The sequence below is a fragment of the Saccostrea cucullata genome, unplaced genomic scaffold (assembly GCF_032062105.1).
Source record: "Saccostrea cucullata isolate Sc308-1 unplaced genomic scaffold, CSIRO_AGI_Scuc_v1 ctg8481, whole genome shotgun sequence".
In the NCBI taxonomy this organism is placed as follows: Eukaryota; Metazoa; Mollusca; class Bivalvia; order Ostreida; family Ostreidae; genus Saccostrea; species Saccostrea cuccullata.
Window position 1 is genome coordinate 14,911 of NW_026925007.1, and position 10,661 is coordinate 25,571.

Genomic DNA, 10,661 nt, shown 5'->3' on the forward strand with positions numbered 1-10,661 from the left:
TCTTTGAATTAACTGAATACATTTTCATAAATTGGGCTTTGGTGATATATACAGTAATAAAATATTTTTCGCACTTTATACTTCTTCGAGCCCAGATTACATTGGACCATCTCATACGTGTTCAAATCTAGAAGATAACATTAAAAGAATGAACGTTACTGCATGTACTGTTGTCATTAATATTTTCAAGCATATTAAATATTTGTTTGTTTGACTGTTGATCTTAATGTATATTATTTGGTACTTATTTATTGGTACTAAGATATGAAGCAGTTTTTCTAAGAATGGCTACATGTGTATTTCAAATAAAAAAATGTCAATCTAATATACATGTAATCAACTAAAGATACCTGATGGAATTTCTAGAATAAATAGATGCATGATCTCATTTCTTTTTCTTTTTATCAAGAATGCAGTAGCCATGAATTATCCAAAAAGTTTTTAAGCCTAGAAGTCAACCAAGGGAGCCTGTTCCCTAAAATTAGTATAATTACTGAAGGTATATATTCTTTGATTTCTTTGTTGACTACAATCCTCTTTTTATTTGATACTTATGAGTCTGTTCTTCCATATATGACCCCTGATGTTCTTAATATTGCTATAAAATGCCATTAACCGTTCATGTAAAATAAAACTTTTCATATCTTTACAATATTAAATTTTGGTGGAATTAAAAATGTGAAATAACCATTCAAGTAATGCAATGATTATTTCGGACTTCATTTACACGTTGTTGAATGAATTTGTACATTATCTTATTTCCTCCCCCCCCCCCCTCCCTCTTTCTATATCAAGAACACACAGTTTCAAGTCTAAGAGATTACCAGATAATTATCTGTTTCCTAAAGATGGACAATTATATATACAGTAATACGACATTATATGATCACCCGGCGCTGTCGCCCCTAAGTTTCATGACGTCCGACAACGTCATTATTTTTCAATGTCGCCTTTTCTACATCCTACACTTATTTTGATGAGATTCCCTAGAGCTGAGTAAGGACTTCAACCCGTCTTGTTTTTATGACTTGACAATGTCATTGACAGCAACTTTCAATGCACATATTATTGCAAATGGATTTATACATTGGGAGAGATCCTCGCTTGATTGTGCCAGCATTTTGCTTTTTGGAGTTCAATATAGCTAAAACACATGATCAACGTCATTATTTGATGTGATAGAGTTTTCAAACCTTGATTACAAATAGACATTTACTTTGTAACCCTATTCTCTTTTAGTCTATCTTGGCATTAATAAAAAAGTAACGTGGATGCAAATTATTTCTCTTTAGCCAGTTTAAACATTCTTAGGTGTATACCAGTTTTTCCAGGGGCAAACCTTTATAGAAAGTTGGAAAAGGAAACTCCTCTCCCCTTTTGACGTCATTTTCAAGGCAATATTTGTTTGCATACTCCAAGGTAAAAAATCTATATTTTACGGAACAATAGTGTCCTAACACATACCTGAATTAATGGGATATTTGGATGTCAAATTTTCATATAAAAATTATTCATCTTATTTACACTTAGTTCGAAAAAAACGTCGTTTTCGAGGTTTCGCCACCTGGACATACCATTGCTAACAAAAACTTTACTAATGTATTTTTTTAAAATTATGATTTCTGGTTCATTCTTTAGATAGAAATGATGACGGTTACTACATATTTTAAATTTTATTGACGTACCTAAAGCGGTTTTAATTTTATGGCGCTAGTCCACAAACTTTTTGATAGCCCCTCGTATATATGAAAATAATTCTAGATTTTAGTTAATTTTATACCGATATAGTATACTCAAAGAATAATTAAAATAGATTTATAATTTATTAGATCACAGATGTGCTGAGTTTAACAGAAAAGCAGGCATCATCGTAGAAAGTTATGCTAAGAAGTGTGACGATTCCTGTCCATTTAAATATAACTCTACTGAAGCGTACAAATGTATGTTTTATTGAAAATAATCACAATTTAAAAAAAAATCTGCTCAAACGTCCTTTAAAGCTAAGACCAGTGCATCTATCTTTAAATACAAAATGTTATATACAAGCGATTTAATTTTGTATCTGTAAAAAATACCAGTGAAAACTCTTATAAATATGAATAATGAAGAATTGACAAAAGGTATACAGATAAATTGCAATGTAAATACAACCTAATTACACGCACAACAAATTACGTACAGTATTCCTTTTTTGTTAGTCATCATTTAGAATTATTTAATTTTTCTTTTTTAAAATGATCTTATTCTATCAGATCAAGTATGTTATGAAATGGCCATCGCACATCAAATTACTTACAAGTCAACGGACCATACGGACTCTTCTGATTTCATCGGTTATACCTATACCATGAAAACAATAAGGTAAAGACTGCAAATTACATCAAACATTTTAAATACTCTTACTTTGGACATAACTTAAAACATTAGTACTGGGACCTTCATTATTCACAGTAGTATTCCATATGATAAGGAGTTCCTTTGGATATTTACACTTTTGACACTGACAACATTCTCTTGGAAAACCTTTACCTTGACAATTACTTTTGAACAGTTTGTACTACACTCTGTAAGGCTTTGATATTCCGCATATATATTTCTAATGACGAGGCATTTGCCTGGGTACCTTCAATTTGATCCTTTGACCTTAATCTTGGAGTTTAATTGACCCTCACTTAAATAAACAGTTATCATTTGCAATAACTATTTAATGGTTTGATCTTGAAGTTTCATATTTCACAGGTTTATTCATTGAGAACAAAAGCTTTCTTTTAGTAGCAATATTTTCCGACCTTGTCTTAAGAGTTAAACTTGCATTTGAGAAAGATAAAACTTTGCCAAAACCTGTCATATGGGGGCATATGTATAACATATGTACTCTAACTAAAATTTGAATGCAAAAATGTCCAAAATATATTGAATGGTAAATCTGTTGTCCACTTTAAACATGCTAGAAAATGTCCAAAAGAAATCGTGGATGAAAACAAAACTAATTAAATAAAACGATTTTGAAATTTGCAGACCAACAATGATGACGGAAGACACTTGTTCAGAGTCCATATTTCACATCGTAATAACAATACTTGCTCTGCTTCTTATAATATCCTTGGTTCCTAATGTATGGTTCTTGATCAAGTATAAACGAAAAATATATAGAGAAAAAAAGCTTAAAGGTCAGTATAATAATGTTTGTTTATTTTACACATATCTCTTCTCAACTCATTTAATACGGATCGATCAATCAATCATGCTGCTCTTGTATTTAATTTATACACATTAAATTTGATCTGAAGAATTCCGACTTATGATTCCTCAATTATATAAAATTATATATTCAGTATTTGAAATAACAATGAAATTGAAAATTGTTTAATCTTTGCACATAGATGGATCCTTTTCAAATAATATACTCCCACCACTAAGAGAAGTAAACGACAAGGGTGAAAGAACAGAGGACTCAAAAAAATTAACAAAAGAAAAGGGTAACAGCTAACACTCATACCAAATCCTTTGATTTATTACAATATCGGTCATATGTAATAGTTTTTCTTTCTTTTTTTATCAAAAGCTCCAGAAAGTATAAGTATAATTTAGGAAACAAGACTATAACGATTGCATATTGGGAGTTAGTAATTGCTAATGGCAAACTTTAAGATTGTTTATAAAGTTTAAGAAAAACCGGAATTCATTTACACGTTGTTATATGACCTTGTACGTGTATCTAATTTTCTTCCTTTTATATTAACACACAGTTGTAAAACAAAAGTTACCAGATAATTCTTCCTTCTACATGTATATATACAGTAATAAATAAATTTTTGGCACTTATTATTTCTTCTTCGAGCCCAGATTACATTGGACCATCTCATTCGTGTTCAAGTCTAGAAGATAACATTCAAAAATGGACGTTGCTACATGTACTTTTGTCATTAATAAATTCAAACAATGTAAATATTTGTTTGTTTGATTGGTCGTCCATGATCTTAGAAGTTTTTCTAAGAATGCCTTTTTCAAACTAAATAAAACTGTCAATCTAATATTCATGTAATCAACTAAGATATCTGATGGAATTTCTAGAACAAATAGCATGCATGTCTCTCATTTTCTTTTCTTGTTATCAAGAATACACTAGCTGTAAATCATCCAAGAAGCTTTCAAACCTAAACTAGCCAAAGAAGCCTGTTCCCAAAAATTAGTATGATTATTGAAGGTATTTATTCTTTGATTCCTTTGTTGACCACAATCCTCTTTTTATTTGATACTTATGAGTCTGTTCTTCCAGATATGACCCCATGTTCTTAATATTGCTATAAAATGCCATTAACCGTTCATGTAAAATAAAACTGATCATATCTTCACAAAATTAAACTTTGTTGGAATAAAAATGTGAAATAACCATTCAAGTAATGAAAAGATTATTTCGGAATTAATAAACACATTGCTGAATGAATTTGTAAATTATCTCATTTTCACATTTCTATATATCAAGAACACACAGTTTCAAGTTTAATAGTTTACCAGATAATTATCTGTAATCTACAGTATATGAATATATACAGTCATAAATATAATTTTTCGCACTTTATATTTTTTCGTGCCAAGATTACATTGGAATATCTCATACGTGTTTAAGTCTAGAAGATAACATTAAAAAATGATAGTTACTTTATGTGCTGTTGTCATTAATATTTTCAAACAATGTAAATATTTGTTTGTTTAATCGGTCGTCCATGATCTTAATGTATATCATTAAATACGTATTAATTGGTTCTACGATATGAAGCAGTTTTTCAAAGACTGGCTATTTCAAATTAAAAAGAAACTGTTAATCTAATATTCATGTAATCAACTAAAGATTCCTCATTGAAAATTCTTGTACAAGTTGATGTATAATCTCATTTTATTTTTCTTGTTATCAAGAGCATATTAGCTGTAAATTATCAAAGACGTTTTCAAGCCTAGAAGTCAACCAAAGAAGCCTTTTCCCTAAAATGATTGTGATTACTGAAGGTAAATATTCTTTGATCCCTTTGTTGACTACAATCCTCTTTTTATTTGATACTTATGAGTCTGTTCTTATATATATGACCTCATGTTCTTAATATTGCTATAGAATGCCATTAACCGTTCATGTAAAATAAAACTGATCATATCTTCACAATATAAAACTTTGTTACAGCAAAAAGAATGTGAAATAACCATTCAAGTAATGAAATGATCATATCAGAATTCATTAACACGTTGTTGAATGAATTTGTAAACTTTTTTTTCATTTTCCCCATTCTATAGAGAACACATTGTTTCAAGTCTAACAGTTTATCAGATAATTATCTGCTTCCTAAAGATGGTCCATTTTATTTTATTTCATTGGTTAACCATGATCATTTTGTCATTGTCGAATATGTACCAAACATTTCTTAAAATCTCTTTAAAAAATTAAAAAAAGTGAAATGACAATTCATGTAATAAACATATAATTTACTCATACATTCAAACTCGATAATATTGAGTTTTAAAGTATAAAAATTGCCCCCCTCCATTTTTTGCAAAATACTGTTAAAGAGGATAAATTGTCATAAATTTTCATGCTATAAACTAAATGTATCTTTCCAAAATTTATTTTTGTAAAATGAATGTGTACATATTTCATTTTTCAAATCTAAAGTTGATTTGAGAAACTTCGGAGTATATGAACTGAATTCCATAAATTGTTGCATGAAACGTACAAGCTACGCAGTACATTTAAACTTCATTGAATCAACTTCCTCTTAGAATAAGCTTTCTGCCATAGATGTACATACGTCTCATTTCTTGATATTCCATGCACAAACAGCATTGATCTTTAGTGTATATGATCAGTATAGTCAATCAATTCTTCGAAGAACCATACGTGTTATAATCCAAAAAGTTATTATATAGCCATATGACCTATTTAGATGCATAATCTTTTTGAGTGTGTCCTCATGGAGAACTGCTTTCTTGAAAATGTTTCATCAAAATAAAGATTTCTTACAATGTTTTCTAAATCTAACTTTTTGAGAGGGTAAATACTCTTATAGAATATTGTTGTTTATGAACCTCGGTGTTATTTGAATCTCACTGGATCGGTTTTAGAATATGTATTTGCAGTACCAAATGTTAGCATGTGAAATGACAATTAATGTAATAAATTGATAATATTCTAATGCATTTAAACATTTTTGAATGAATGTGTAAATCATCTTATTTTTCCCTTTTCATCAAGAACACACAGTTTTAAGTCTAACAGTTAACCAAAGAAGATTCCTTGAAAATTTCTTTTTTCAAAAGTTGGTCCATGAAGGTAAGAATTCTTTCAATTCACCAGCACTGGGTGAAAAGTCCAGTTTCCGCAAAACTGAAACTATACTGAAACTTTGCTGAAACTTGGCGTTGAAGTTTCCCGTGTGGTTTCCGCCAGTGCAGTGTTTTATATGTGGACTTTTTTCCTTTTTTATTAAACACATGCACATGTATCTCCATAAAATTATACATTGTGTATACACACATATGATCTCGTTTTTTTCTCCTTTTTTGTCGAAAATACTTTAGATTATCTAGTGAGTTTTCAACTCTTAAATTTGCCTCCTTTTGGTTTGTTCCCATTTGACACACATTTGATTTTAAGCTTTAAGGCACAGGAAAAATGTGTGCAAAAGGGGAATTTGACCAGGTGAGATAATATCTTAATTGCTATAGCTTTATAGCAAATAGTTTTTTCTATAGCTTTACAATAATAGGTAGATGGGGTGAGATGAACAAATATGAGATGAGAATTAGACAATAGAATTAGAAATTAGACCAACAAACTTTAATTAAGTGCATAACACGATTTCTTTTTATTTCTTTACTTTTATAACAAAATAGAAATTTATACTAAATAATTCATAATGAATAGTAATTGGTTTCAATTTTTTGCAGTATCAGCTTTGAAAATTAATTTTGTTTTTCAAGAAATGGTAGTCATTTTTTTAACTGTTATAATTAATATTTAAAAAAATATTCAATAAATTCACTTAATTTTTCTTATGAATATTTATGTAAATTAAATTAATATCTATTCCTCCTGTTCATGATACATAAATAACACACAGGGAAATCCAGGTTAATCCTAACCAGAAATTGGACTATAATTGTTAACAAAACGTTTCACACCTTTTGTTCTATACTTAATTATCAAATGTGTGCAAAACGGGAACACACCATCCCTCTATCTTTAAAGTGCTAAAAAAATCGATAATTTTTTTTTAAAATTCATTATTAATTAATATTATCTATTCAAAAAAGGATTGCAATATAAATGTGTACATTCCATTTTTTTTTCAAATAAAGAATACTTTAATTGGAGTTCTGAGTATATGAACATAATTTCTTACGATTGTTGTATTTAGCGTTTACGCTATACATTCTTTCAGCCACAGATGTACATACCGTCTCATTTTTTTCTTTCTTTGTCAAGAATGCTTTGGACCATCTACTGGGCGTTTAATTGCAAGTCAGAAAGTTATCCAAATGGAAATGCGTTGTACCACCCTCCTGCAGCTGTTTGAGGATGGTAAATCTTACTTTGTTAAATTAAATTAATATTTATTACTCCTGTTCATGATATATAAATAACACACAGGGAAATCCAGGTTAATCCTAACCAGAAATTAGACTATAATTGTTAACAAAACGTTTCACACCTTTTGTTCTATACTGAATTATCAAATGTGTGCAAAACGGGAACACACCCTCCCTCTATCTTTAAAAGTGCTAAAAAATCGATAATTTTTTTCAATTCAACCTTATTGATTAATATTATCTATTCAAAAAAGGATTGCAATATAAATGTGTACATTCCATTTTTTTTCCAAATAAAGAATACATTAATTGGAGTTCTGAGTATATGAACATAATTTCTTACGATTGTTGTATTTAGCGTTTACGCTATACATTCTTTGAGCCACAGTTGTACATACCGTCTCATTTTTTCTTTGTCAAGAATGCTTTGGACCATCAACTGGGCGTTTAATTGCAAATCAGAAAGTTATCCAAATGGAAATGCGTTGTACCACCCTCCTGCAGCTGTTTGAGGATGGAAAAATCTTACTTTGTTAAATTAAATAATATTTATTACTCCTGTTCATGATACATAAATAACACACAGGGGAAATCCAGGTTAATCCTAACCAGAAATTAGACTATAATTGCTAACAAAACGTTTCACACCTTTTGTTCTATACTTAATTATCAAATGTGTGCAAAACGGGAACACACCCTTTTTCTATCTTTAAAAGTGCTAAAAAATCAATAATTTTTTTTAATTCAATCTTATTAATTAATTTTATCTATTTAAAAAAAAGATTGCAATATAACTGTGTACATTCCATTTTTTTCAAATAAAGAATACATTAATTAGAGTTCTGGGTATATGAACAGAACTTCTTACAATTGTTGTATTTAGCGTTTACGCTATACATTCTTTCAGCCACAGATGTACATACCGTCTCATTTTTTTCTTTCTTTGTCAAGAATGCTTTGGACCATCGACTGGGTGTTTAATTGCAAGTCAAAAAGTTATCCAAATGGAAATGCGTTGTACCACCCTCCTGCAGCTGTTTGAGGATTGTAATCTTATTGTATATTTTTGCATTTTTGTTTATCATAAGAGTATAAAAGGAATTGAATTCTTAAAGTGTTTCGAGGAATGAAATAATACTTATTTCAATTTTTGTTTTACCTAGATTGCAGTGTAGGCTTTGACTACTACAATCTTCTTCAATTTCTTGAAGACAGATTGTTGAGTGCTTTCATGGCCTTCATCTTCAAGAAAGGTGAGTTTTGTCAATATTGATGCGATAAGTTTAATAGTAGTCTCGATAAAAAAAAAGTTTAGCATGTGTATACGTTTTCAATAATAAGAAAGTTATATCCCATGATTCAACAATAGTGATAAATGATAAAGATTTATATGTTTGTTTATAAACTACATCAAGGGGGATTAAAAAAATAAAAATTATATGAATCCTTGTGTTAATCGGTAAAATTTTTATTTTTATATGGTTATGAAAAGAAATAAATTTTCAATTAAAAATAAAGTATTTTTTTAAAGGAGGGGTTAGGCATACGAAGAAAGGAAATACAATATTTTTCTTAAAAGCATTTATATACTGTAATAGAAACACAATTAGAAATTATGTTGATTTTAGTATTAATCAATTTTGATTATACTTATATACAAATAAATGCTATTTAAACTTCTCCTAAATAAAACCAAGGTCATAAGGAATCCAATAGTATTAAATCTTAAAGTTTATAAAGTTTAACTGTATGATTCTTTTTCACTGTAACATTTGTAGTGAAGAACCTGACTTTTATTTACCAAAAAAAAAATCTTTTAGGATAAGTGAGCGAAATCAATAATATTATGTAATGAAATATTTGAAAAAAAATTGAATTAAAAAACGCCCACAGTAAAATTTATAAAATTGGTATAAGCTCATAATACAGTATGTGTTATGGAGCTAGTAACCTGTGCGATTCTTGTTTTCAAAAAAAAGATGATTTATGAGATGATTCTCGTCTCTCATCTTCTCTGAAATTCGTGAAGTATTTAAATATCTTATTAAAATGTGAAATGATTGACTTAATCTTCACGTTTATGTTTTTAATTTAGCTTATGGTATCCTGAGAAAAGTATGGAAGAAAAAGGCCTAGGAGTCGTTTTCAATCAGACCATGGAATGTAAGTATATATCTCTTTATTAATTTAAATAAAATTTGACAATTTAATTGTAAAATAATAGCAAATTATTAGGTTTGATTACCTGCCTGGTTCTTTTTCATATAGCGTCGCTTTGTATTACAATTTCATTTATTTTTCTTTTACAGAGCTGCAGACATCATCACAAAACTGGACTTCCAGACTATGCTAGACAACAAAATTTCATGTTATTACTACAAAGAATATATGATGCAAAATTCACTTTTTTGTTTGTTATGTTTCGAACGTTATTTTACATACATCTATACAAATTTCACTATTGGACGCAGACATTGGTCATTTGGATGAGACTGTACAAACCGACACACACACACAAAGGTTTTCTCTTCTCAGTTGCTGTTAGTGCAAAGTATAAAATATAAATTGCAGCTCTCCACTGGCAAGTGGATATGAGTGAAAAATTCTCGAAAGGGACGTTAAATAATGAACAAACAAAAAGCCTTTGCCATTTCATGATAATAAATCGGGTGTTCATTTTCTGTCATTTTAAGGGGACATGAACACATTTTTAAATGATTTTTTAAAACCAATTCAAATGTTTACAATTTCAAAGTAAAGTATCATCTAATAATCAGCAAATATTTAAACATCATTTGTTGATCAACAAACGAGAAACAAAACGTAAAGTTCTTCATAATATAAGCAAGGCGTTTGCCTTGTTTTCATTTACATATAGAAAATGTATTTTCAATAGAAATATCTCATAAGGAAAAACCAGGTTATTTAGTGCATTAATTGCTTGTGCATGATTTTAATCTAAAAAAGGCAGTAACTCTTACTAGTAAATCGATTGTATTTTCCCTGACGTGTACCCCTTTTTTTCTATGTCATGATCATGCACAAACCTGTCTTTTATTTGGTGAACATGCGCGTTCAAATCT

The 10,661-nt window shown here is 29.2% G+C and overlaps 2 long non-coding RNA genes across 2 annotated transcripts; both read left to right on the top strand.

The window, feature by feature from the left end:
* The first annotated feature begins 1,851 nt into the window (after positions 1-1,851).
* LOC134267796 (uncharacterized) lies at positions 1,852-3,473 on the top strand. Its single transcript, XR_009992231.1, has 4 exons — positions 1,852-1,940; positions 2,253-2,361; positions 3,019-3,170; positions 3,384-3,473. It is a non-coding gene; the product is annotated as an uncharacterized LOC134267796 (long non-coding RNA).
* A 5,275-nt stretch (positions 3,474-8,748) lies between these two features.
* Positions 8,749-9,981, top strand: LOC134267797 (uncharacterized). The gene is made up of 3 exons (XR_009992232.1): positions 8,749-8,831; positions 9,674-9,741; positions 9,888-9,981. It is a non-coding gene; the product is annotated as an uncharacterized LOC134267797 (long non-coding RNA).
* Positions 9,982-10,661: the final 680 nt, after the last annotated feature.